Raw genomic sequence first — 27,201 nt, 5'->3', positions numbered from 1 at the left:
CACCCTCCTAGCCAGAGGCCCTTGGGGTCCACTGGGTGGGCAGGCTGAAGGCGCGAGCAGGGCTTTGGTGCTTGCAGAGTCAATTTGGGCCCTGCTTTGGAAGGGTTTCAGGGACCCAGTTCGAGGGAGGCTTAGCTTCCCTGCTGTGGCACACCCAGGTCAGGTAGCCCAGCTGCCACCCTAAAGGCTCCCTGCTTTGCCCTCACCCTGGGGTCTCCCACGTGGGTTCTGTCTCCCCAAGCACAACCTCAATGTGGATCCAGTCTGGACAGAAAAGCACACAATATCCCAGAGCACTCCAGGGCCTCAGCGGCTCAAAGGGGCATCAAGGCCTACCTAGGGGGCCTCTCTTCCCTAGGCCATACCCAGCCTGCACACTCTCTGTGGAGCAAGCTTCATTGCTGGAAGGGCCCAGGGGGTGGGCATGAGGGTCTCTTCGGGGCTCGGAACGTGCAGATAACAGAGGCTGTGGGACAACAGCAACATGAGACCCTGACAGGAGAGCTGTCGTTTCCCCTTTGGGAAGCAGGATGCTTGCGGCCCCCAGGCTGCGTGCCAATCCCCCTTGCTGCCTGGCTTCTGTTCACTGCTGGCTAGCGCTTCTGCAGCAGGTGAGCGTCTTGCCTAGAAACCGGGCGCTTGCCGTCCCTTGCTGGGAGCTCATGGCCCCACACACGTCCCTAGAGGGTGATGGCAACTTGGCTGAGAGCCACCAGGTGAGCTGTAGTTCTCCATGCGGAGAGGCCTGCCGCGGGTTTCGAGAATCCTGAGTCAGGGCTGTGCTTCAAGCGGAGGGTGAGTTCCGAGGCTGGAGGAGGCTCGGAGTCACACTGGTTCCCAAGGGGGAACACTCATTGCCAAAAGTCTCTCCCGTGGCTCCAGTGCCCCCTTCCTGGGCCAGGGGCCCTTGGAAACCCCTCTGAATGGAAAGCCCAGCTCATCATCTGCCGGCCTCTCCTGCTGGCAGCGCTCGCGTTCGGCAGCCTTCAAACTGCTTCAGGAAGGCAGTTCCTTGGAGTCGGAGACTGGCAGGCTGGGCAGCCTGAGGGTGAGGCGTGCAGCTGCGTGAGGAAAGCCCTGGGCTTAGCATTCACCCTGGGACGTCGTGCCTGGGTTCTGGGTACCTCGGAGAGAACCTCCACTCACTCTCCAAGCTGAGATCAACAGGCAGGAGTTCCCTGAGCAGCGCTAAACCACAGCCCCTCCCAGGCTGTCCCAAGACGTCCGTGCGGCCTACTCCCACTTCAGCCATACAACACATGCAGACCCTGGGGGGAGCAACGTTCAAGATGGAAGGTCCCACTTGCACGGCCTGTGTGTCTCTTCCACTGCTCAGAAGCTGCTGAGGCACAGGCTGAGTGTCCACATTCACCCTGAGGCCTGAAGGCCAAACGGTCATTACCCCAGGGCGAAGTGGGTTGGATGTGGCTCCTTGGCGGCTCGCCCAGCAGCCCTGCTGCTGGCCTTGCCTTCGCTGCTGGCAAACCTCTGGGAGGAAAAAGAGCGTCTCTGGCAAGAATCAAAAAGTGCTTGCCATCCCCTGGCTAGGAGCGCCTCCTACACCCCTCTTTGTGCGGCGAGCACACACATCAACTACTACCCTCCAAGGAAGCTGCAGCTTTCCAGCCAGAAAGGCCTGCAGCCCTTGCCGTGAAACCACAGTCAACAGGCTGTTGGACTGGGCCAAGTGCCTTGTAGGAGGCCTTGGACGCGCAGGGCTGCACTGTTTTCCGTTGGGGCACACCGTTGGGGAGAAGGCTCTGGCCTAGCCATCAGCGCACACCCTCCTAGCCAGAGGCCCTTGGGGTCCACTGGGTGGGCAGGCTGAAGGCGCGAGCAGGGCTTTGGTGCTTGCAGAGTCAATTTGGGCCCTGCTTTGGAAGGGTTTCAGGGACCCAGTTCGAGGGAGGCTTAGCTTCCCTGCTGTGGCACACCCAGGTCAGGTAGCAAAGCTGCCACCCTAAAGGCTCCCTGCTTTGCCCTCACCCTGGGGTCTCCCACGTGGGTTCTGTCTCCCCAAGCACAACCTCAATGTGGATCCAGTCTGGACAGAAAAGCACACAATATCCCAGAGCACTCCAGGGCCTCAGCAGCTCAAAGGGGCATCAAGGCCTACCTAGGGGGCCTCTCTTCCCTAGGCCATACCCAGCCTGCACACTCTCTGTGGAGCAAGCTTCATTCCTGGAAGGGCCCAGGGGGTGGGCATGAGGGTCTCTTCGGGGCTCGGAACGTGCAGATAACAGAGGCTGTGGGACAACAGCAACATGAGACCCTGACAGGAGAGCTGTCGTTTCCCCTTTGGGAAGCAGGATGCTTGCGGCCCCCAGGCTGCGTGCCAATCCCCCTTGCTGCCTGGCTTCTGTTCACTGCTGGCTAGCGCTTCTGCAGCAGGTGAGCGTCTTGCCTAGAAACCGGGCGCTTGCCGTCCCTTGCTGGGAGCTCATGGCCCCACACACGTCCCTAGAGGGTGATGGCAACTTGGCTGAGAGCCACCAGGTGAGCTGTAGTTCTCCATGCGGAGAGGCCTGCTGCGGGTTTCGAGAATCCTGAGTCAGGGCTGTGCTTCAAGCGGAGGGTGAGTTCCGAGGCTGGAGGAGGCTCGGAGTCACACTGGTTCCCAAGGGGGAACACTCATTGCCAAAAGTCTCTCCCGTGGCTCCAGTGCCCCCTTCCTGGGCCAGGGGCCCTTGGAAACCCCTCTGAATGGAAAGCCCAGCTCATCATCTGCCGGCCTCTCCTGCTGGCAGCGCTCGCGTTCGGCAGCCTTCAAACTGCTTCAGGAAGGCAGTTCCTTGGAGTCGGAGACTGGCAGGCTGGGCAGCCTGAGGGTGAGGCGTGCAGCTGCGTGAGGAAAGCCCTGGGCTTAGCATTCACCCTGGGACGTCGTGCCTGGGTTCTGGGTACCTCGGAGAGAACCTCCACTCACTCTCCAAGCTGAGATCAACAGGCAGGAGTTCCCTGAGCAGCGCTAAACCACAGCCCCTCCCAGGCTGTCCCAAGACGTCCGTGCGGCCTACTCCCACTTCAGCCATACAACACATGCAGACCCTGGGGGGAGCAACGTTCAAGATGGAAGGTCCCACTTGCACGGCCTGTGTGTCTCTTCCACTGCTCAGAAGCTGCTGAGGCACAGGCTGAGTGTCCACATTCACCCTGAGGCCTGAAGGCCAAACGGTCATTACCCCAGGGCGAAGTGGGTTGGATGTGGCTCCTTGGCGGCTCGCCCAGCAGCCCTGCTGCTGGCCTTGCCTTCGCTGCTGGCAAACCTCTGGGAGGAAAAAGAGCGTCTCTGGCAAGAATCAAAAAGTGCTTGCCATCCCCTGGCTAGGAGCGCCTCCTACACCCCTCTTTGTGCGGCGAGCACACACATCAACTACTACCCTCCAAGGAAGCTGCAGCTTTCCAGCCAGAAAGGCCTGCAGCCCTTGCCGTGAAACCACAGTCAACAGGCTGTTGGACTGGGCCAAGTGCCTTGTAGGAGGCCTTGGACGCGCAGGGCTGCACTGTTTTCCGTTGGGGCACACCGTTGGGGAGAAGGCTCTGGCCTAGCCATCAGCGCACACCCTCCTAGCCAGAGGCCCTTGGGGTCCACTGGGTGGGCAGGCTGAAGGCGCGAGCAGGGCTTTGGTGCTTGCAGAGTCAATTTGGGCCCTGCTTTGGAAGGGTTTCAGGGACCCAGTTCTAGGGAGGCTTAGCTTCCCTGCTGTGGCACACCCAGGTCAGGTAGCCCAGCTGCCACCCTAAAGGCTCCCTGCTTTGCCCTCACCCTGGGGTCTCCCACGTGGGTTCTGTCTCCCCAAGCACAACCTCAATGTGGATCCAGTCTGGACAGAAAAGCACACAATATCCCAGAGCACTCCAGGGCCTCAGCGGCTCAAAGGGGCATCAAGGCCTACCTAGGGGGCCTCTCTTCCCTAGGCCATACCCAGCCTGCACACTCTCTGTGGAGCAAGCTTCATTCCTGGAAGGGCCCAGGGGGTGGGCATGAGGGTCTCTTCGGGGCTCGGAACGTGCGGATAACAGAGGCTGTGGGACAACAGCAACATGAGACCCTGACAGGAGAGCTGTCGTTTCCCCTTTGGGAAGCAGGATGCTTGCGGCCCCCAGGCTGCGTGCCAATCCCCCTTGCTGCCTGGCTTCTGTTCACTGCTGGCTAGCGCTTCTGCAGCAGGTGAGCGTCTTGCCTAGAAACCGGGCGCTTGCCGTCCCTTGCTGGGAGCTCATGGCCCCACACACGTCCCTAGAGGGTGATGGCAACTTGGCTGAGAGCCACCAGGTGAGCTGTAGTTCTCCATGCGGAGAGGCCTGCCGCGGGTTTCGAGAATCCTGAGTCAGGGCTGTGCTTCAAGCGGAGGGTGAGTTCCGAGGCTGGAGGAGGCTCGGAGTCACACTGGTTCCCAAGGGGGAACACTCATTGCCAAAAGTCTCTCCCGTGGCTCCAGTGCCCCCTTCCTGGGCCAGGGGCCCTTGGAAACCCCTCTGAATGGAAAGCCCAGCTCATCATCTGCCGGCCTCTCCTGCTGGCAGCGCTCGCGTTCGGCAGCCTTCAAACTGCTTCAGGAAGGCAGTTCCTTGGAGTCGGAGACTGGCAGGCTGGGCAGCCTGAGGGTGAGGCGTGCAGCTGCGTGAGGAAAGCCCTGGGCTTAGCATTCACCCTGGGACGTCGTGCCTGGGTTCTGGGTACCTCGGAGAGAACCTCCACTCACTCTCCAAGCTGAGATCAACAGGCAGGAGTTCCCTGAGCAGCGCTAAACCACAGCCCCTCCCAGGCTGTCCCAAGACGTCCGTGCGGCCTACTCCCACTTCAGCCATACAACACATGCAGACCCTGGGGGGAGCAACGTTCAAGATGGAAGGTCCCACTTGCACGGCCTGTGTGTCTCTTCCACTGCTCAGAAGCTGCTGAGGCACAGGCTGAGTGTCCACATTCACCCTGAGGCCTGAAGGCCAAACGGTCATTACCCCAGGGCGAAGTGGGTTGGATGTGGCTCCTTGGCGGCTCGCCCAGCAGCCCTGCTGCTGGCCTTGCCTTCGCTGCTGGCAAACCTCTGGGAGGAAAAAGAGCGTCTCTGGCAAGAATCAAAAAGTGCTTGCCATCCCCTGGCTAGGAGCGCCTCCTACACCCCTCTTTGTGCGGCGAGCACACACATCAACTACTACCCTCCAAGGAAGCTGCAGCTTTCCAGCCAGAAAGGCCTGCAGCCCTTGCCGTGAAACCACAGTCAACAGGCTGTTGGACTGGGCCAAGTGCCTTGTAGGAGGCCTTGGACGCGCAGGGCTGCACTGTTTTCCGTTGGGGCACACCGTTGGGGAGAAGGCTCTGGCCTAGCCATCAGCGCACACCCTCCTAGCCAGAGGCCCTTGGGGTCCACTGGGTGGGCAGGCTGAAGGCGCGAGCAGGGCTTTGGTGCTTGCAGAGTCAATTTGGGCCCTGCTTTGGAAGGGTTTCAGGGACCCAGTTCGAGGGAGGCTTAGCTTCCCTGCTGTGGCACACCCAGGTCAGGTAGCCCAGCTGCCACCCTAAAGGCTCCCTGCTTTGCCCTCACCCTGGGGTCTCCCACGTGGGTTCTGTCTCCCCAAGCACAACCTCAATGTGGATCCAGTCTGGACAGAAAAGCACACAATATCCCAGAGCACTCCAGGGCCTCAGCGGCTCAAAGGGGCATCAAGGCCTACCTAGGGGGCCTCTCTTCCCTAGGCCATACCCAGCCTGCACACTCTCTGTGGAGCAAGCTTCATTCCTGGAAGGGTCCAGGGGGTGGGCATGAGGGTCTCTTCGGGGCTCGGAACGTGCAGATAACAGAGGCTGTGGGACAACAGCAACATGAGACCCTGACAGGAGAGCTGTCGTTTCCCCTTTGGGAAGCAGGATGCTTGCGGCCCCCAGGCTGCGTGCCAATCCCCCTTGCTGCCTGGCTTCTGTTCACTGCTGGCTAGCGCTTCTGCAGCAGGTGAGCGTCTTGCCTAGAAACCGGGCGCTTGCCGTCCCTTGCTGGGAGCTCATGGCCCCACACACGTCCCTAGAGGGTGATGGCAACTTGGCTGAGAGCCACCAGGTGAGCTGTAGTTCTCCATGCGGAGAGGCCTGCCGCGGGTTTCGAGAATCCTGAGTCAGGGCTGTGCTTCAAGCGGAGGGTGAGTTCCGAGGCTGGAGGAGGCTCGGAGTCACACTGGTTCCCAAGGGGGAACACTCATTGCCAAAAGTCTCTCCCGTGGCTCCAGTGCCCCCTTCCTGGGCCAGGGGCCCTTGGAAACCCCTCTGAATGGAAAGCCCAGCTCATCATCTGCCGGCCTCTCCTGCTGGCAGCGCTCGCGTTCGGCAGCCTTCAAACTGCTTCAGGAAGGCAGTTCCTTGGAGTCGGAGACTGGCAGGCTGGGCAGCCTGAGGGTGAGGCGTGCAGCTGCGTGAGGAAAGCCCTGGGCTTAGCATTCACCCTGGGACGTCGTGCCTGGGTTCTGGGTACCTCGGAGAGAACCTCCACTCACTCTCCAAGCTGAGATCAACAGGCAGGAGTTCCCTGAGCAGCGCTAAACCACAGCCCCTCCCAGGCTGTCCCAAGACGTCCGTGCGGCCTACTCCCACTTCAGCCATACAACACATGCAGACCCTGGGGGGAGCAACGTTCAAGATGGAAGGTCCCACTTGCACGGCCTGTGTGTCTCTTCCACTGCTCAGAAGCTGCTGAGGCACAGGCTGAGTGTCCACATTCACCCTGAGGCCTGAAGGCCAAACGGTCATTACCCCAGGGCGAAGTGGGTTGGATGTGGCTCCTTGGCGGCTCGCCCAGCAGCCCTGCTGCTGGCCTTGCCTTCGCTGCTGGCAAACCTCTGGGAGGAAAAAGAGCGTCTCTGGCAAGAATCAAAAAGTGCTTGCCATCCCCTGGCTAGGAGCGCCTCCTACACCCCTCTTTGTGCGGCGAGCACACACATCAACTACTACCCTCCAAGGAAGCTGCAGCTTTCCAGCCAGAAAGGCCTGCAGCCCTTACCGTGAAACCACAGTCAACAGGCTGTTGGACTGGGCCAAGTGCCTTGTAGGAGGCCTTGGACGCGCAGGGCTGCACTGTTTTCCGTTGGGGCACACCGTTGGGGAGAAGGCTCTGGCCTAGCCATCAGCGCACACCCTCCTAGCCAGAGGCCCTTGGGGTCCACTGGGTGGGCAGGCTGAAGGCGCGAGCAGGGCTTTGGTGCTTGCAGAGTCAATTTGGGCCCTGCTTTGGAAGGGTTTCAGGGACCCAGTTCGAGGGAGGCTTAGCTTCCCTGCTGTGGCACACCCAGGTCAGGTAGCCCAGCTGCCACCCTAAAGGCTCCCTGCTTTGCCCTCACCCTGGGGTCTCCCACGTGGGTTCTGTCTCCCCAAGCACAACCTCAATGTGGATCCAGTCTGGACAGAAAAGTACACAATATCCCAGAGCACTCCAGGGCCTCAGTGGCTCAAAGGGGCATCAAGGCCTACCTAGGGGGCCTCTCTTCCCTAGGCCATACCCAGCCTGCACACTCTCTGTGGAGCAAGCTTCATTCCTGGAAGGGCCCAGGGGGTGGGCATGAGGGTCTCTTCGGGGCTCGGAACGTGCGGATAACAGAGGCTGTGGGACAACAGCAACATGAGACCCTGACAGGAGAGCTGTCGTTTCCCCTTTGGGAAGCAGGATGCTTGCGGCCCCCAGGCTGCGTGCCAATCCCCCTTGCTGCCTGGCTTCTGTTCACTGCTGGCTAGCGCTTCTGCAGCAGGTGAGCGTCTTGCCTAGAAACCGGGCGCTTGCCGTCCCTTGCTGGGAGCTCATGGCCCCACACACGTCCCTAGAGGGTGATGGCAACTTGGCTGAGAGCCAGCAGGTGAGATGTAGTTCTCCATGCGGAGAGGCCTGCCGCGGGTTTCGAGAATCCTGAGTCAGGGCTGTGCTTCAAGCGGAGGGTGAGTTCCGAGGCTGGAGGAGGCTCGGAGTCACACTGGTTCCCAAGGGGGAACACTCATTGCCAAAAGTCTCTCCCGTGGCTCCAGTGCCCCCTTCCTGGGCCAGGGGCCCTTGGAAACCCCTCTGAATGGAAAGCCCAGCTCATCATCTGCCGGCCTCTCCTGCTGGCAGCGCTCGCGTTCGGCAGCCTTCAAACTGCTTCAGGAAGGCAGTTCCTTGGAGTCGGAGACTGGCAGGCTGGGCAGCCTGAGGGTGAGGCGTGCAGCTGCGTGAGGAAAGCCCTGGGCTTAGCATTCACCCTGGGACGTCGTGCCTGGGTTCTGGGTACCTCGGAGAGAACCTCCACTCACTCTCCAAGCTGAGATCAACAGGCAGGAGTTCCCTGAGCAGCGCTAAACCACAGCCCCTCCCAGGCTGTCCCAAGACGTCCGTGCGGCCTACTCCCACTTCAGCCATACAACACATGCAGACCCTGGGGGGAGCAACGTTCAAGATGGAAGGTCCCACTTGCACGGCCTGTGTGTCTCTTCCACTGCTCAGAAGCTGCTGAGGCACAGGCTGAGTGTCCACATTCACCCTGAGGCCTGAAGGCCAAACGGTCATTACCCCAGGGCGAAGTGGGTTGGATGTGGCTCCTTGGCGGCTCGCCCAGCAGCCCTGCTGCTGGCCTTGCCTTCGCTGCTGGCAAACCTCTGGGAGGAAAAAGAGCGTCTCTGGCAAGAATCAAAAAGTGCTTGCCATCCCCTGGCTAGGAGCGCCTCCTACACCCCTCTTTGTGCGGCGAGCACACACATCAACTACTACCCTCCAAGGAAGCTGCAGCTTTCCAGCCAGAAAGGCCTGCAGCCCTTGCCGTGAAACCACAGTCAACAGGCTGTTGGACTGGGCCAAGTGCCTTGTAGGAGGCCTTGGACGCGCAGGGCTGCACTGTTTTCCGTTGGGGCACACCGTTGGGGAGAAGGCTCTGGCCTAGCCATCAGCGCACACCCTCCTAGCCAGAGGCCCTTGGGATCCACTGGGTGGGCAGGCTGAAGGCGCGAGCAGGGCTTTGGTGCTTGCAGAGTCAATTTGGGCCCTGCTTTGGAAGGGTTTCAGGGACCCAGTTCTAGGGAGGCTTAGCTTCCCTGCTGTGGCACACCCAGGTCAGGTAGCCCAGCTGCCACCCTAAAGGCTCCCTGCTTTGCCCTCACCCTGGGGTCTCCCACGTGGGTTCTGTCTCCCCAAGCACAACCTCAATGTGGATCCAGTCTGGACAGAAAAGCACACAATATCCCAGAGCACTCCAGGGCCTCAGCGGCTCAAAGGGGCATCAAGGCCTACCTAGGGGCCCTCTCTTCCCTAGGCCATACCCAGCCTGCACACTCTCTGTGGAGCAAGCTTCATTCCTGGAAGGGCCCACGGGGTGGGCATGAGGGTCTCTTCGGGGCTCGGAACGTGCAGATAACAGAGGCTGTGGGACAACAGCAACATGAGACCCTGACAGGAGAGCTGTCGTTTCCCCTTTGGGAAGCAGGATGCTTGCGGCCCCCAGGCTGCGTGCCAATCCCCCTTGCTGCCTGGCTTCTGTTCACTGCTGGCTAGCGCTTCTGCAGCAGGTGAGCGTCTTGCCTAGAAACCGGGCGCTTGCCGTCCCTTGCTGGGAGCTCATGGCCCCACACACGTCCCTAGAGGGTGATGGCAACTTGGCTGAGAGCCAGCAGGTGAGCTGTAGTTCTCCATGCGGAGAGGCCTGCCGCGGGTTTCGAGAATCCTGAGTCAGGGCTGTGCTTCAAGCGGAGGGTGAGTTCCGAGGCTGGAGGAGGCTCGGAGTCACACTGGTTCCCAAGGGGGAACACTCATTGCCAAAAGTCTCTCCCGTGGCTCCAGTGCCCCCTTCCTGGGCCAGGGGCCCTTGGAAACCCCTCTGAATGGAAAGCCCAGCTCATCATCTGCCGGCCTCTCCTGCTGGCAGCGCTCGCGTTCGGCAGCCTTCAAACTGCTTCAGGAAGGCAGTTCCTTGGAGTCGGAGACTGGCAGGCTGGGCAGCCTGAGGGTGAGGCGTGCAGCTGCGTGAGGAAAGCCCTGGGCTTAGCATTCACCCTGGGACGTCGTGCCTGGGTTCTGGGTACCTCGGAGAGAACCTCCACTCACTCTCCAAGCTGAGATCAACAGGCAGGAGTTCCCTGAGCAGCGCTAAACCACAGCCCCTCCCAGGCTGTCCCAAGACGTCCGTGCGGCCTACTCCCACTTCAGCCATACAACACATGCAGACCCTGGGGGGAGCAACGTTCAAGATGGAAGGTCCCACTTGCACGGCCTGTGTGTCTCTTCCACTGCTCAGAAGCTGCTGAGGCACAGGCTGAGTGTCCACATTCACCCTGAGGCCTGAAGGCCAAACGGTCATTACCCCAGGGCGAAGTGGGTTGGATGTGGCTCCTTGGCGGCTCGCCCAGCAGCCCTGCTGCTGGCCTTGCCTTCGCTGCTGGCAAACCTCTGGGAGGAAAAAGAGCGTCTCTGGCAAGAATCAAAAAGTGCTTGCCATCCCCTGGCTAGGAGCGCCTCCTACACCCCTCTTTGTGCGGCGAGCACACACATCAACTACTACCCTCCAAGGAAGCTGCAGCTTTCCAGCCAGAAAGGCCTGCAGCCCTTGCCGTGAAACCACAGTCAACAGGCTGTTGGACTGGGCCAAGTGCCTTGTAGGAGGCCTTGGACGCGCAGGGCTGCACTGTTTTCCGTTGGGGCACACCGTTGGGGAGAAGGCTCTGGCCTAGCCATCAGCGCACACCCTCCTAGCCAGAGGCCCTTGGGGTCCACTGGGTGGGCAGGCTGAAGGCGCGAGCAGGGCTTTGGTGCTTGCAGAGTCAATTTGGGCCCTGCTTTGGAAGGGTTTCAGGGACCCAGTTCGAGGGAGGCTTAGCTTCCCTGCTGTGGCACACCCAGGTCAGGTAGCCCAGCTGCCACCCTAAAGGCTCCCTGCTTTGCCCTCACCCTGGGGTCTCCCACGTGGGTTCTGTCTCCCCAAGCACAACCTCAATGTGGATCCAGTCTGGACAGAAAAGCACACAATATCCCAGAGCACTCCAGGGCCTCAGCGGCTCAAAGGGGCATCAAGGCCTACCTAGGGGGCCTCTCTTCCCTAGGCCATACCCAGCCTGCACACTCTCTGTGGAGCAAGCTTCATTCCTGGAAGGGTCCAGGGGGTGGGCATGAGGGTCTCTTCGGGGCTCGGAACGTGCAGATAACAGAGGCTGTGGGACAACAGCAACATGAGACCCTGACAGGAGAGCTGTCGTTTCCCCTTTGGGAAGCAGGATGCTTGCGGCCCCCAGGCTGCGTGCCAATCCCCCTTGCTGCCTGGCTTCTGTTCACTGCTGGCTAGCGCTTCTGCAGCAGGTGAGCGTCTTGCCTAGAAACCGGGCGCTTGCCGTCCCTTGCTGGGAGCTCATGGCCCCACACACGTCCCTAGAGGGTGATGGCAACTTGGCTGAGAGCCACCAGGTGAGCTGTAGTTCTCCATGCGGAGAGGCCTGCCGCGGGTTTCGAGAATCCTGAGTCAGGGCTGTGCTTCAAGCGGAGGGTGAGTTCCGAGGCTGGAGGAGGCTCGGAGTCACACTGGTTCCCAAGGGGGAACACTCATTGCCAAAAGTCTCTCCCGTGGCTCCAGTGCCCCCTTCCTGGGCCAGGGGCCCTTGGAAACCCCTCTGAATGGAAAGCCCAGCTCATCATCTGCCGGCCTCTCCTGCTGGCAGCGCTCGCGTTCGGCAGCCTTCAAACTGCTTCAGGAAGGCAGTTCCTTGGAGTCGGAGACTGGCAGGCTGGGCAGCCTGAGGGTGAGGCGTGCAGCTGCGTGAGGAAAGCCCTGGGCTTAGCATTCACCCTGGGACGTCGTGCCTGGGTTCTGGGTACCTCGGAGAGAACCTCCACTCACTCTCCAAGCTGAGATCAACAGGCAGGAGTTCCCTGAGCAGCGCTAAACCACAGCCCCTCCCAGGCTGTCCCAAGACGTCCGTGCGGCCTACTCCCACTTCAGCCATACAACACATGCAGACCCTGGGGGGAGCAACGTTCAAGATGGAAGGTCCCACTTGCACGGCCTGTGTGTCTCTTCCACTGCTCAGAAGCTGCTGAGGCACAGGCTGAGTGTCCACATTCACCCTGAGGCCTGAAGGCCAAACGGTCATTACCCCAGGGCGAAGTGGGTTGGATGTGGCTCCTTGGCGGCTCGCCCAGCAGCCCTGCTGCTGGCCTTGCCTTCGCTGCTGGCAAACCTCTGGGAGGAAAAAGAGCGTCTCTGGCAAGAATCAAAAAGTGCTTGCCATCCCCTGGCTAGGAGCGCCTCCTACACCCCTCTTTGTGCGGCGAGCACACACATCAACTACTACCCTCCAAGGAAGCTGCAGCTTTCCAGCCAGAAAGGCCTGCAGCCCTTACCGTGAAACCACAGTCAACAGGCTGTTGGACTGGGCCAAGTGCCTTGTAGGAGGCCTTGGACGCGCAGGGCTGCACTGTTTTCCGTTGGGGCACACCGTTGGGGAGAAGGCTCTGGCCTAGCCATCAGCGCACACCCTCCTAGCCAGAGGCCCTTGGGGTCCACTGGGTGGGCAGGCTGAAGGCGCGAGCAGGGCTTTGGTGCTTGCAGAGTCAATTTGGGCCCTGCTTTGGAAGGGTTTCAGGGACCCAGTTCGAGGGAGGCTTAGCTTCCCTGCTGTGGCACACCCAGGTCAGGTAGCCCAGCTGCCACCCTAAAGGCTCCCTGCTTTGCCCTCACCCTGGGGTCTCCCACGTGGGTTCTGTCTCCCCAAGCACAACCTCAATGTGGATCCAGTCTGGACAGAAAAGTACACAATATCCCAGAGCACTCCAGGGCCTCAGTGGCTCAAAGGGGCATCAAGGCCTACCTAGGGGGCCTCTCTTCCCTAGGCCATACCCAGCCTGCACACTCTCTGTGGAGCAAGCTTCATTCCTGGAAGGGCCCAGGGGGTGGGCATGAGGGTCTCTTCGGGGCTCGGAACGTGCGGATAACAGAGGCTGTGGGACAACAGCAACATGAGACCCTGACAGGAGAGCTGTCGTTTCCCCTTTGGGAAGCAGGATGCTTGCGGCCCCCAGGCTGCGTGCCAATCCCCCTTGCTGCCTGGCTTCTGTTCACTGCTGGCTAGCGCTTCTGCAGCAGGTGAGCGTCTTGCCTAGAAACCGGGCGCTTGCCGTCCCTTGCTGGGAGCTCATGGCCCCACACACGTCCCTAGAGGGTGATGGCAACTTGGCTGAGAGCCAGCAGGTGAGATGTAGTTCTCCATGCGGAGAGGCCTGCCGCGGGTTTCGAGAATCCTGAGTCAGGGCTGTGCTTCAAGCGGAGGGTGAGTTCCGAGGCTGGAGGAGGCTCGGAGTCACACTGGTTCCCAAGGGGGAACACTCATTGCCAAAAGTCTCTCCCGTGGCTCCAGTGCCCCCTTCCTGGGCCAGGGGCCCTTGGAAACCCCTCTGAATGGAAAGCCCAGCTCATCATCTGCCGGCCTCTCCTGCTGGCAGCGCTCGCGTTCGGCAGCCTTCAAACTGCTTCAGGAAGGCAGTTCCTTGGAGTCGGAGACTGGCAGGCTGGGCAGCCTGAGGGTGAGGCGTGCAGCTGCGTGAGGAAAGCCCTGGGCTTAGCATTCACCCTGGGACGTCGTGCCTGGGTTCTGGGTACCTCGGAGAGAACCTCCACTCACTCTCCAAGCTGAGATCAACAGGCAGGAGTTCCCTGAGCAGCGCTAAACCACAGCCCCTCCCAGGCTGTCCCAAGACGTCCGTGCGGCCTACTCCCACTTCAGCCATACAACACATGCAGACCCTGGGGGGAGCAACGTTCAAGATGGAAGGTCCCACTTGCACGGCCTGTGTGTCTCTTCCACTGCTCAGAAGCTGCTGAGGCACAGGCTGAGTGTCCACATTCACCCTGAGGCCTGAAGGCCAAACGGTCATTACCCCAGGGCGAAGTGGGTTGGATGTGGCTCCTTGGCGGCTCGCCCAGCAGCCCTGCTGCTGGCCTTGCCTTCGCTGCTGGCAAACCTCTGGGAGGAAAAAGAGCGTCTCTGGCAAGAATCAAAAAGTGCTTGCCATCCCCTGGCTAGGAGCGCCTCCTACACCCCTCTTTGTGCGGCGAGCACACACATCAACTACTACCCTCCAAGGAAGCTGCAGCTTTCCAGCCAGAAAGGCCTGCAGCCCTTGCCGTGAAACCACAGTCAACAGGCTGTTGGACTGGGCCAAGTGCCTTGTAGGAGGCCTTGGACGCGCAGGGCTGCACTGTTTTCCGTTGGGGCACACCGTTGGGGAGAAGGCTCTGGCCTAGCCATCAGCGCACACCCTCCTAGCCAGAGGCCCTTGGGGTCCACTGGGTGGGCAGGCTGAAGGCGCGAGCAGGGCTTTGGTGCTTGCAGAGTCAATTTGGGCCCTGCTTTGGAAGGGTTTCAGGGACCCAGTTCGAGGGAGGCTTAGCTTCCCTGCTGTGGCACACCCAGGTCAGGTAGCCCAGCTGCCACCCTAAAGGCTCCCTGCTTTGCCCTCACCCTGGGGTCTCCCACGTGGGTTCTGTCTCCCCAAGCACAACCTCAATGTGGATCCAGTCTGGACAGAAAAGCACACAATATCCCAGAGCACTCCAGGGCCTCAGCGGCTCAAAGGGGCATCAAGGCCTACCTAGGGGGCCTCTCTTCCCTAGGCCATACCCAGCCTGCACACTCTCTGTGGAGCAAGCTTCATTCCTGGAAGGGCCCAGGGGGTGGGCATGAGGGTCTCTTCGGGGCTCGGAACGTGCAGATAACAGAGGCTGTGGGACAACAGCAACATGAGACCCTGACAGGAGAGCTGTCGTTTCCCCTTTGGGAAGCAGGATGCTTGCGGCCCCCAGGCTGCGTGCCAATCCCCCTTGCTGCCTGGCTTCTGTTCACTGCTGGCTAGCGCTTCTGCAGCAGGTGAGCGTCTTGCCTAGAAACCGGGCGCTTGCCGTCCCTTGCTGGGAGCTCATGGCCCCACACACGTCCCTAGAGGGTGATGGCAACTTGGCTGAGAGCCAGCAGGTGAGCTGTAGTTCTCCATGTGGAGAGGCCTGCCGCGGGTTTCGAGAATCCTGAGTCAGGGCTGTGCTTCAAGCGGAGGGTGAGTTCCGAGGCTGGAGGAGGCTCGGAGTCACACTGGTTCCCAAGGGGGAACACTCATTGCCAAAAGTCTCTCCCGTGGCTCCAGTGCCCCCTTCCTGGGCCAGGGGCCCTTGGAAACCCCTCTGAATGGAAAGCCCAGCTCATCATCTGCCGGCCTCTCCTGCTGGCAGCGCTCGCGTTCGGCAGCCTTCAAACTGCTTCAGGAAGGCAGTTCCTTGGAGTCGGAGACTGGCAGGCTGGGCAGCCTGAGGGTGAGGCGTGCAGCTGCGTGAGGAAAGCCCTGGGCTTAGCATTCACCCTGGGACGTCGTGCCTGGGTTCTGGGTACCTCGGAGAGAACCTCCACTCACTCTCCAAGCTGAGATCAACAGGCAGGAGTTCCCTGAGCAGCGCTAAACCACAGCCCCTCCCAGGCTGTCCCAAGACGTCCGTGCGGCCTACTCCCACTTCAGCCATACAACACATGCAGACCCTGGGGGGAGCAACGTTCAAGATGGAAGGTCCCACTTGCACGGCCTGTGTGTCTCTTCCACTGCTCAGAAGCTGCTGAGGCACAGGCTGAGTGTCCACATTCACCCTGAGGCCTGAAGGCCAAACGGTCATTACCCCAGGGCGAAGTGGGTTGGATGTGGCTCCTTGGCGGCTCGCCCAGCAGCCCTGCTGCTGGCCTTGCCTTCGCTGCTGGCAAACCTCTGGGAGGAAAAAGAGCGTCTCTGGCAAGAATCAAAAAGTGCTTGCCATCCCCTGGCTAGGAGCGCCTCCTACACCCCTCTTTGTGCGGCGAGCACACACATCAACTACTACCCTCCAAGGAAGCTGCAGCTTTCCAGCCAGAAAGGCCTGCAGCCCTTGCCGTGAAACCACAGTCAACAGGCTGTTGGACTGGGCCAAGTGCCTTGTAGGAGGCCTTGGACGCGCAGGGCTGCACTGTTTTCCGTTGGGGCACACCGTTGGGGAGAAGGCTCTGGCCTAGCCATCAGCGCACACCCTCCTAGCCAGAGGCCCTTGGGGTCCACTGGGTGGGCAGGCTGAAGGCGCGAGCAGGGCTTTGGTGCTTGCAGAGTCAATTTGGGCCCTGCTTTGGAAGGGTTTCAGGGACCCAGTTCGAGGGAGGCTTAGCTTCCCTGCTGTGGCACACCCAGGTCAGGTAGCCCAGCTGCCACCCTAAAGGCTCCCTGCTTTGCCCTCACCCTGGGGTCTCCCACGTGGGTTCTGTCTCCCCAAGCACAACCTCAATGTGGATCCAGTCTGGACAGAAAAGCACACAATATCCCAGAGCACTCCAGGGCCTCAGCGGCTCAAAGGGGCATCAAGGCCTACCTAGGGGGCCTCTCTTCCCTAGGCCATACCCAGCCTGCACACTCTCTGTGGAGCAAGCTTCATTCCTGGAAGGGCCCAGGGGGTGGGCATGAGGGTCTCTTCGGGGCTCGGAACGTGCAGATAACAGAGGCTGTGGGACAACAGCAACATGAGACCCTGACAGGAGAGCTGTCGTTTCCCCTTTGGGAAGCAGGATGCTTGCGGCCCCCAGGCTGCGTGCCAATCCCCCTTGCTGCCTGGCTTCTGTTCACTGCTGGCTAGCGCTTCTGCAGCAGGTGAGCATCTTGCCTAGAAACCGGGCGCTTGCCGTCCCTTGCTGGGAGCTCATGGCCCCACACACGTCCCTAGAGGGTGATGGCAACTTGGCTGAGAGCCACCAGGTGAGCTGTAGTTCTCCATGCGGAGAGGCCTGCCGCGGGTTTCGAGAATCCTGAGTCAGGGCTGTGCTTCAAGCGGAGGGTGAGTTCCGAGGCTGGAGGAGGCTCGGAGTCACACTGGTTCCCAAGGGGGAACACTCATTGCCAAAAGTCTCTCCCGTGGCTCCAGTGCCCCCTTCCTGGGCCAGGGGCCCTTGGAAACCCCTCTGAATGGAAAGCCCAGCTCATCATCTGCCGGCCTCTCCTGCTGGCAGCGCTCGCGTTCGGCAGCCTTCAAACTGCTTCAGGAAGGCAGTTCCTTGGAGTCGGAGACTGGCAGGCTGGGCAGCCTGAGGGTGAGGCGTGCAGCTGCGTGAGGAAAGCCCTGGGCTTAGCATTCACCCTGGGACGTCGTGCCTGGGTTCTGGGTACCTCGGAGAGAACCTCCACTCACTCTCCAAGCTGAGATCAACAGGCAGGAGTTCCCTGAGCAGCGCTAAACCACAGCCCCTCCCAGGCTGTCCCAAGACGTCCGTGCGGCCTACTCCCACTTCAGCCATACAACACATGCAGACCCTGGGGGGAGCAACGTTCAAGATGGAAGGTCCCACTTGCACGGCCTGTGTGTCTCTTCCACTGCTCAGAAGCTGCTGAGGCACAGGCTGAGTGTCCACATTCACCCTGAGGCCTGAAGGCCAAACGGTCATTACCCCAGGGCGAAGTGGGTTGGATGTGGCTCCTTGGCGGCTCGCCCAGCAGCCCTGCTGCTGGCCTTGCCTTCGCTGCTGGCAAACCTCTGGGAGGAAAAAGAGCGTCTCTGGCAAGAATCAAAAAGTGCTTGCCATCCCCTGGCTAGGAGCGCCTCCTACACCCCTCTTTGTGCGGCGAGCACACACATCAACTACTACCCTCCAAGGAAGCTGCAGCTTTCCAGCCAGAAAGGCCTGCAGCCCTTGCCGTGAAACCACAGTCAACAGGCTGTTGGACTGGGCCAAGTGCCTTGTAGGAGGCCTTGGACGCGCAGGGCTGCACTGTTTTCCGTTGGGGCACACCGTTGGGGAGAAGGCTCTGGCCTAGCCATCAGCGCACACCCTCCTAGCCAGAGGCCCTTGGGGTCCACTGGGTGGGCAGGCTGAAGGCGCGAGCAGGGCTTTGGTGCTTGCAGAGTCAATTTGGGCCCTGCTTTGGAAGGGTTTCAGGGACCCAGTTCGAGGGAGGCTTAGCTTCCCTGCTGTGGCACACCCAGGTCAGGTAGCAAAGCTGCCACCCTAAAGGCTCCCTGCTTTGCCCTCACCCTGGGGTCTCCCACGTGGGTTCTGTCTCCCCAAGCACAACCTCAATGTGGATCCAGTCTGGACAGAAAAGCACACAATATCCCAGAGCACTCCAGGGCCTCAGCGGCTCAAAGGGGCATCAAGGCCTACCTAGGGGGCCTCTCTTCCCTAGGCCATACCCAGCCTGCACACTCTCTGTGGAGCAAGCTTCATTCCTGGAAGGGCCCAGGGGGTGGGCATGAGGGTCTCTTCGGGGCTCGGAACGTGCAGATAACAGAGGCTGTGGGACAACAGCAACATGAGACCCTGACAGGAGAGCTGTCGTTTCCCCTTTGGGAAGCAGGATGCTTGCGGCCCCCAGGCTGCGTGCCAATCCCCCTTGCTGCCTGGCTTCTGTTCACTGCTGGCTAGCGCTTCTGCAGCAGGTGAGCGTCTTGCCTAGAAACCGGGCGCTTGCCGTCCCTTGCTGGGAGCTCATGGCCCCACACACGTCCCTAGAGGGTGATGGCAACTTGGCTGAGAGCCACCAGGTGAGCTGTAGTTCTCCATGCGGAGAGGCCTGCCGCGGGTTTCGAGAATCCTGAGTCAGGGCTGTGCTTCAAGCGGAGGGTGAGTTCCGAGGCTGGAGGAGGCTCGGAGTCACACTGGTTCCCAAGGGGGAACACTCATTGCCAAAAGTCTCTCCCGTGGCTCCAGTGCCCCCTTCCTGGGCCAGGGGCCCTTGGAAACCCCTCTGAATGGAAAGCCCAGCTCATCATCTGCCGGCCTCTCCTGCTGGCAGCGCTCGCGTTCGGCAGCCTTCAAACTGCTTCAGGAAGGCAGTTCCTTGGAGTCGGAGACTGGCAGGCTGGGCAGCCTGAGGGTGAGGCGTGCAGCTGCGTGAGGAAAGCCCTGGGCTTAGCATTCACCCTGGGACGTCGTGCCTGGGTTCTGGGTACCTCGGAGAGAACCTCCACTCACTCTCCAAGCTGAGATCAACAGGCAGGAGTTCCCTGAGCAGCGCTAAACCACAGCCCCTCCCAGGCTGTCCCAAGACGTCCGTGCGGCCTACTCCCACTTCAGCCATACAACACATGCAGACCCTGGGGGGAGCAACGTTCAAGATGGAAGGTCCCACTTGCACGGCCTGTGTGTCTCTTCCACTGCTCAGAAGCTGCTGAGGCACAGGCTGAGTGTCCACATTCACCCTGAGGCCTGAAGGCCAAACGGTCATTACCCCAGGGCGAAGTGGGTTGGATGTGGCTCCTTGGCGGCTCGCCCAGCAGCCCTGCTGCTGGCCTTGCCTTCGCTGCTGGCAAACCTCTGGGAGGAAAAAGAGCGTCTCTGGCAAGAATCAAAAAGTGCTTGCCATCCCCTGGCTAGGAGCGCCTCCTACACCCCTCTTTGTGCGGCGAGCACACACATCAACTACTACCCTCCAAGGAAGCTGCAGCTTTCCAGCCAGAAAGGCCTGCAGCCCTTGCCGTGAAACCACAGTCAACAGGCTGTTGGACTGGGCCAAGTGCCTTGTAGGAGGCCTTGGACGCGCAGGGCTGCACTGTTTTCCGTTGGGGCACACCGTTGGGGAGAAGGCTCTGGCCTAGCCATCAGCGCACACCCTCCTAGCCAGAGGCCCTTGGGGTCCACTGGGTGGGCAGGCTGAAGGCGCGAGCAGGGCTTTGGTGCTTGCAGAGTCAATTTGGGCCCTGCTTTGGAAGGGTTTCAGGGACCCAGTTCGAGGGAGGCTTAGCTTCCCTACTGTGGCACACCCAGGTCAGGTAGCCCAGCTGCCACCCTAAAGGCTCCCTGCTTTGCCCTCACCCTGGGGTCTCCCACGTGGGTTCTGTCTCCCCAAGCACAACCTCAATGTGGATCCAGTCTGGACAGAAAAGCACACAATATCCCAGAGCACTCCAGGGCCTCAGCGGCTCAAAGGGGCATCAAGGCCTACCTAGGGGGCCTCTCTTCCCTAGGCCATACCCAGCCTGCACACTCTCTGTGGAGCAAGCTTCATTCCTGGAAGGGCCCAGGGGGTGGGCATGAGGGTCTCTTCGGGGCTCGGAACGTGCAGATAACAGAGGCTGTGGGACAACAGCAACATGAGACCCTGACAGGAGAGCTGTCGTTTCCCCTTTGGGAAGCAGGATGCTTGCGGCCCCCAGGCTGCGTGCCAATCCCCCTTGCTGCCTGGCTTCTGTTCACTGCTGGCTAGCGCTTCTGCAGCAGGTGAGCGTCTTGCCTAGAAACCGGGCGCTTGCCGTCCCTTGCTGGGAGCTCATGGCCCCACACACGTCCCTAGAGGGTGATGGCAACTTGGTTGAGAGCCAGCAGGTGAGCTGTAGTTCTCCATGTGGAGAGGCCTGCCGCGGGTTTCGAGAATCCTGAGTCAGGGCTGTGCTTCAAGCGGAGGGTGAGTTCCGAGGCTGGAGGAGGCTCGGAGTCACACTGGTTCCCAAGGGGGAACACTCATTGCCAAAAGTCTCTCCCGTGGCTCCAGTGCCCCCTTCCTGGGCCAGGGGCCCTTGGAAACCCCTCTGAATGGAAAGCCCAGCTCATCATCTGCCGGCCTCTCCTGCTGGCAGCGCTCGCGTTCGGCAGCCTTCAAACTGCTTCAGGAAGGCAGTTCCTTGGAGTCGGAGACTGGCAGGCTGGGCAGCCTGAGGGTGAGGCGTGCAGCTGCGTGAGGAAAGCCCTGGGCTTAGCATTCACCCTGGGACGTCGTGCCTGGGTTCTGGGTACCTCGGAGAGAACCTCCACTCACTCTCCAAGCTGAGATCAACAGGCAGGAGTTCCCTGAGCAGCGCTAAACCACAGCCCCTCCCAGGCTGTCCCAAGACGTCCGTGCGGCCTACTCCCACTTCAGCCATACAACACATGCAGACCCTGGGGGGAGCAACGTTCAAGATGGAAGGTCCCACTTGCACGGCCTGTGTGTCTCTTCCACTGCTCAGAAGCTGCTGAGGCACAGGCTGAGTGTCCACATTCACCCTGAGGCCTGAAGGCCAAACGGTCATTACCCCAGGGCGAAGTGGGTTGGATGTGGCTCCTTGGCGGCTCGCCCAGCAGCCCTGCTGCTGGCCTTGCCTTCGCTGCTGGCAAACCTCTGGGAGGAAAAAGAGCGTCTCTGGCAAGAATCAAAAAGTGCTTGCCATCCCCTGGCTAGGAGCGCCTCCTACACCCCTCTTTGTGCGGCGAGCACACACATCAACTACTACCCTCCAAGGAAGCTGCAGCTTTCCAGCCAGAAAGGCCTGCAGCCCTTGCCGTGAAACCACAGTCAACAGGCTGTTGGACTGGGCCAAGTGCCTTGTAGGAGGCCTTGGACGCGCAGGGCTGCACTGTTTTCCGTTGGGGCACACCGTTGGGGAGAAGGCTCTGGCCTAGCCATCAGCGCACACCCTCCTAGCCAGAGGCCCTTGGGGTCCACTGGGTGGGCAGGCTGAAGGCGCGAGCAGGGCTTTGGTGCTTGCAGAGTCAATTTGGGCCCTGCTTTGGAAGGGTTTCAGGGACCCAGTTCGAGGGAGGCTTAGCTTCCCTGCTGTGGCACACCCAGGTCAGGTAGCCCAGCTGCCACCCTAAAGGCTCCCTGCTTTGCCCTCACCCTGGGGTCTCCCACGTGGGTTCTGTCTCCCCAAGCACAACCTCAATGTGGATCCAGTCTGGACAGAAAAGCACACAATATCCCAGAGCACTCCAGGGCCTCAGCGGCTCAAAGGGGCATCAAGGCCTACCTAGGGGGCCTCTCTTCCCTAGGCCATACCCAGCCTGCACACTCTCTGTGGAGCAAGCTTCATTCCTGGAAGGGCCCAGGGGGTGGGCATGAGGGTCTCTTCGGGGCTCGGAACGTGCGGATAACAGAGGCTGTGGGACAACAGCAACATGAGACCCTGACAGGAGAGCTGTCGTTTCCCCTTTGGGAAGCAGGATGCTTGCGGCCCCCAGGCTGCGTGCCAATCCCCCTTGCTGCCTGGCTTCTGTTCACTGCTGGCTAGCGCTTCTGCAACAGGTGAGCGTCTTGCCTAGAAACCGGGCGCTTGCCGTCCCTTGCTGGGAGCTCATGGCCCCACACACGTCCCTAGAGGGTGATGGCAACTTGGCTGAGAGCCACCAGGTGAGCTGTAGTTCTCCATGCGGAGAGGCCTGCCGCGGGTTTCGAGAATCCTGAGTCAGGGCTGTGCTTCAAGCGGAGGGTGAGTTCCGAGGCTGGAGGAGGCTCGGAGTCACACTGGTTCCCAAGGGGGAACACTCATTGCCAAAAGTCTCTCCCGTGGCTCCAGTGCCCCCTTCCTGGGCCAGGGGCCCTTGGAAACCCCTCTGAATGGAAAGCCCAGCTCATCATCTGCCGGCCTCTCCTGCTGGCAGCGCTCGCGTTCGGCAGCCTTCAAACTGCTTCAGGAAGGCAGTTCCTTGGAGTCGGAGACTGGCAGGCTGGGCAGCCTGAGGGTGAGGCGTGCAGCTGCGTGAGGAAAGCCCTGGGCTTAGCATTCACCCTGGGACGTCGTGCCTGGGTTCTGGGTACCTCGGAGAGAACCTCCACTCACTCTCCAAGCTGAGATCAACAGGCAGGAGTTCCCTGAGCAGCGCTAAACCACAGCCCCTCCCAGGCTGTCCCAAGACGTCCGTGCGGCCTACTCCCACTTCAGCCATACAACACATGCAGACCCTGGGGGGAGCAACGTTCAAGATGGAAGGTCCCACTTGCACGGCCTGTGTGTCTCTTCCACTGCTCAGAAGCTGCTGAGGCACAGGCTGAGTGTCCACATTCACCCTGAGGCCTGAAGGCCAAACGGTCATTACCCCAGGGCGAAGTGGGTTGGATGTGGCTCCTTGGCGGCTCGCCCAGCAGCCCTGCTGCTGGCCTTGCCTTCGCTGCTGGCAAACCTCTGGGAGGAAAAAGAGCGTCTCTGGCAAGAATCAAAAAGTGCTTGCCATCCCCTGGCTAGGAGCGCCTCCTACACCCCTCTTTGTGCGGCGAGCACACACATCAACTACTACCCTCCAAGGAAGCTGCAGCTTTCCAGCCAGAAAGGCCTGCAGCCCTTGCCGTGAAACCACAGTCAACAGGCTGTTGGACTGGGCCAAGTGCCTTGTAGGAGGCCTTGGACGCGCAGGGCTGCACTGTTTTCCGTTGGGGCACACCGTTGGGGAGAAGGCTCTGGCCTAGCCATCAGCGCACACCCTCCTAGCCAGAGGCCCTTGGGGTCCACTGGGTGGGCAGGCTGAAGGCGCGAGCAGGGCTTTGGTGCTTGCAGAGTCAATTTGGGCCCTGCTTTGGAAGGGTTTCAGGGACCCAGTTCGAGGGAGGCTTAGCTTCCCTGCTGTGGCACACCCAGGTCAGGTAGCCCAGCTGCCACCCTAAAGGCTCCCTGCTTTGCCCTCACCCTGGGGTCTCCCACGTGGGTTCTGTCTCCCCAAGCACAACCTCAATGTGGATCCAGTCTGGACAGAAAAGCACACAATATCCCAGAGCACTCCAGGGCCTCAGCGGCTCAAAGGGGCATCAAGGCCTACCTAGGGGGCCTCTCTTCCCTAGGCCATACCCAGCCTGCACACTCTCTGTGGAGCAAGCTTCATTCCTGGAAGGGTCCAGGGGGTGGGCATGAGGGTCTCTTCGGGGCTCGGAACGTGCAGATAACAGAGGCTGTGGGACAACAGCAACATGAGACCCTGACAGGAGAGCTGTCGTTTCCCCTTTGGGAAGCAGGATGCTTGCGGCCCCCAGGCTGCGTGCCAATCCCCCTTGCTGCCTGGCTTCTGTTCACTGCTGGCTAGAGCTTCTGCAGCAGGTGAGCGTCTTGCCTAGAAACCGGGCGCTTGCCGTCCCTTGCTGGGAGCTCATGGCCCCACACACGTCCCTAGAGGGTGATGGCAACTTGGCTGAGAGCCAGCAGGTGAGCTGTAGTTCTCCATGCGGAGAGGCCTGCCGCGGGTTTCGAGAATCCTGAGTCAGGGCTGTGCTTCAAGCGGAGGGTGAGTTCCGAGGCTGGAGGAGGCTCGGAGTCACACTGGTTCCCAAGGGGGAACACTCATTGCCAAAAGTCTCTCCCGTGGCTCCAGTGCCCCCTTCCTGGGCCAGGGGCCCTTGGAAACCCCTCTGAATGGAAAGCCCAGCTCATCATCTGCCGGCCTCTCCTGCTGGCAGCGCTCGCGTTCGGCAGCCTTCAAACTGCTTCAGGAAGGCAGTTCCTTGGAGTCGGAGACTGGCAGGCTGGGCAGCCTGAGGGTGAGGCGTGCAGCTGCGTGAGGAAAGCCCTGGGCTTAGCATTCACCCTGGGACGTCGTGCCTGGGTTCTGGGTACCTCGGAGAGAACCTCCACTCACTCTCCAAGCTGAGATCAACAGGCAGGAGTTCCCTGAGCAGCGCTAAACCACAGCCCCTCCCAGGCTGTCCCAAGACGTCCGTGCGGCCTACTCCCACTTCAGCCATACAACACATGCAGACCCTGGGGGGAGCAACGTTCAAGATGGAAGGTCCCACTTGCACGGCCTGTGTGTCTCTTCCACTGCTCAGAAGCTGCTGAGGCACAGGCTGAGTGTCCACATTCACCCTGAGGCCTGAAGGCCAAACGGTCATTACCCCAGGGCGAAGTGGGTTGGATGTGGCTCCTTGGCGGCTCGCCCAGCAGCCCTGCTGCTGGCCTTGCCTTCGCTGCTGGCAAACCTCTGGGAGGAAAAAGAGCGTCTCTGGCAAGAATCAAAAAGTGCTTGCCATCCCCTGGCTAGGAGCGCCTCCTACACCCCTCTTTGTGCGGCGAGCACACACATCAACTACTACCCTCCAAGGAAGCTGCAGCTTTCCAGCCAGAAAGGCCTGCAGCCCTTGCCGTGAAACCACAGTCAACAGGCTGTTGGACTGGGCCAAGTGCCTTGTAGGAGGCCTTGGACGCGCAGGGCTGCACTGTTTTCCGTTGGGGCACACCGTTGGGGAGAAGGCTCTGGCCTAGCCATCAGCGCACACCCTCCTAGCCAGAGGCCCTTGGGGTCCACTGGGTGGGCAGGCTGAAGGCGCGAGCAGGGCTTTGGTGCTTGCAGAGTCAATTTGGGCCCTGCTTTGGAAGGGTTTCAGGGACCCAGTTCGAGGGAGGCTTAGCTTCCCTACTGTGGCACACCCAGGTCAGGTAGCCCAGCTGCCACCCTAAAGGCTCCCTGCTTTGCCCTCACCCTGGGGTCTCCCACGTGGGTTCTGTCTCCCCAAGCACAACCTCAATGTGGATCCAGTCTGGACAGAAAAGCACACAATATCCCAGAGCACTCCAGGGCCTCAGCGGCTCAAAGGGGCATCAAGGCCTACCTAGGGGGCCTCTCTTCCCTAGGCCATACCCAGCCTGCACACTCTCTGTGGAGCAAGCTTCATTCCTGGAAGGGCCCAGGGGGTGGGCATGAGGGTCTCTTCGGGGCTCGGAACGTGCAGATAACAGAGGCTGTGGGACAACAGCAACATGAGACCCTGACAGGAGAGCTGTCGTTTCCCCTTTGGGAAGCAGGATGCTTGCGGCCCCCAGGCTGCGTGCCAATCCCCCTTGCTGCCTGGCTTCTGTTCACTGCTGGCTAGCGCTTCTGCAGCAGGTGAGCGTCTTGCCTAGAAACCGGGCGCTTGCCGTCCCTTGCTGGGAGCTCATGGCCCCACACACGTCCCTAGAGGGTGATGGCAACTTGGCTGAGAGCCAGCAGGTGAGCTGTAGTTCTCCATGCGGAGAGGCCTGCCGCGGGTTTCGAGAATCCTGAGTCAGGGCTGTGCTTCAAGCGGAGGGTGAGTTCCGAGGCTGGAGGAGGCTCGGAGTCACACTGGTTCCCAAGGGGGAACACTCATTGCCAAAAGTCTCTCCCGTGGCTCCAGTGCCCCCTTCCTGGGCCAGGGGCCCTTGGAAACCCCTCTGAATGGAAAGCCCAGCTCATCATCTGCCGGCCTCTCCTGCTGGCAGCGCTCGCGTTCGGCAGCCTTCAAACTGCTTCAGGAAGGCAGTTCCTTGGAGTCGGAGACTGGCAGGCTGGGCAGCCTGAGGGTGAGGCGTGCAGCTGCGTGAGGAAAGCCCTGGGCTTAGCATTCACCCTGGGACGTCGTGCCTGGGTTCTGGGTACCTCGGAGAGAACCTCCACTCACTCTCCAAGCTGAGATCAACAGGCAGGAGTTCCCTGAGCAGCGCTAAACCACAGCCCCTCCCAGGCTGTCCCAAGACGTCCGTGCGGCCTACTCCCACTTCAGCCATACAACACATGCAGACCCTGGGGGGAGCAACGTTCAAGATGGAAGGTCCCACTTGCACGGCCTGTGTGTCTCTTCCACTGCTCAGAAGCTGCTGAGGCACAGGCTGAGTGTCCACATTCACCCTGAGGCCTGAAGGCCAAACGGTCATTACCCCAGGGCGAAGTGGGTTGGATGTGGCTCCTTGGCGGCTCGCCCAGCAGCCCTGCTGCTGGCCTTGCCTTCGCTGCTGGCAAACCTCTGGGAGGAAAAAGAGCGTCTCTGGCAAGAATCAAAAAGTGCTTGCCATCCCCTGGCTAGGAGCGCCTCCTACACCCCTCTTTGTGCGGCGAGCACACACATCAACTACTACCCTCCAAGGAAGCTGCAGCTTTCCAGCCAGAAAGGCCTGCAGCCCTTGCCGTGAAACCACAGTCAACAGGCTGTTGGACTGGGCCAAGTGCCTTGTAGGAGGCCTTGGACGCGCAGGGCTGCACTGTTTTCCGTTGGGGCACACCGTTGGGGAGAAGGCTCTGGCCTAGCCATCAGCGCACACCCTCCTAGCCAGAGGCCCTTGGGGTCCACTGGGTGGGCAGGCTGAAGGCGCGAGCAGGGCTTTGGTGCTTGCAGAGTCAATTTGGGCCCTGCTTTGGAAGGGTTTCAGGGACCCAGTTCGAGGGAGGCTTAGCTTCCCTACTGTGGCACACCCAGGTCAGGTAGCCCAGCTGCCACCCTAAAGGCTCCCTGCTTTGCCCTCACCCTGGGGTCTCCCACGTGGGTTCTGTCTCCCCAAGCACAACCTCAATGTGGATCCAGTCTGGACAGAAAAGCACACAATATCCCAGAGCACTCCAGGGCCTCAGCGGCTCAAAGGGGCATCAAGGCCTACCTAGGGGGCCTCTCTTCCCTAGGCCATACCCAGCCTGCACACTCTCTGTGGAGCAAGCTTCATTCCTGGAAGGGCCCAGGGGGTGGGCATGAGGGTCTCTTCGGGGCTCGGAACGTGCAGATAACAGAGGCTGTGGGACAACAGCAACATGAGACCCTGACAGGA

Source organism: Hippopotamus amphibius, chromosome 16 (genome assembly GCF_030028045.1).
Source record: "Hippopotamus amphibius kiboko isolate mHipAmp2 chromosome 16, mHipAmp2.hap2, whole genome shotgun sequence".
NCBI classification, from domain to species: Eukaryota; Metazoa; Chordata; class Mammalia; order Artiodactyla; family Hippopotamidae; genus Hippopotamus; species Hippopotamus amphibius.
Note: the sequence above shows the minus strand (reverse complement) of the source record.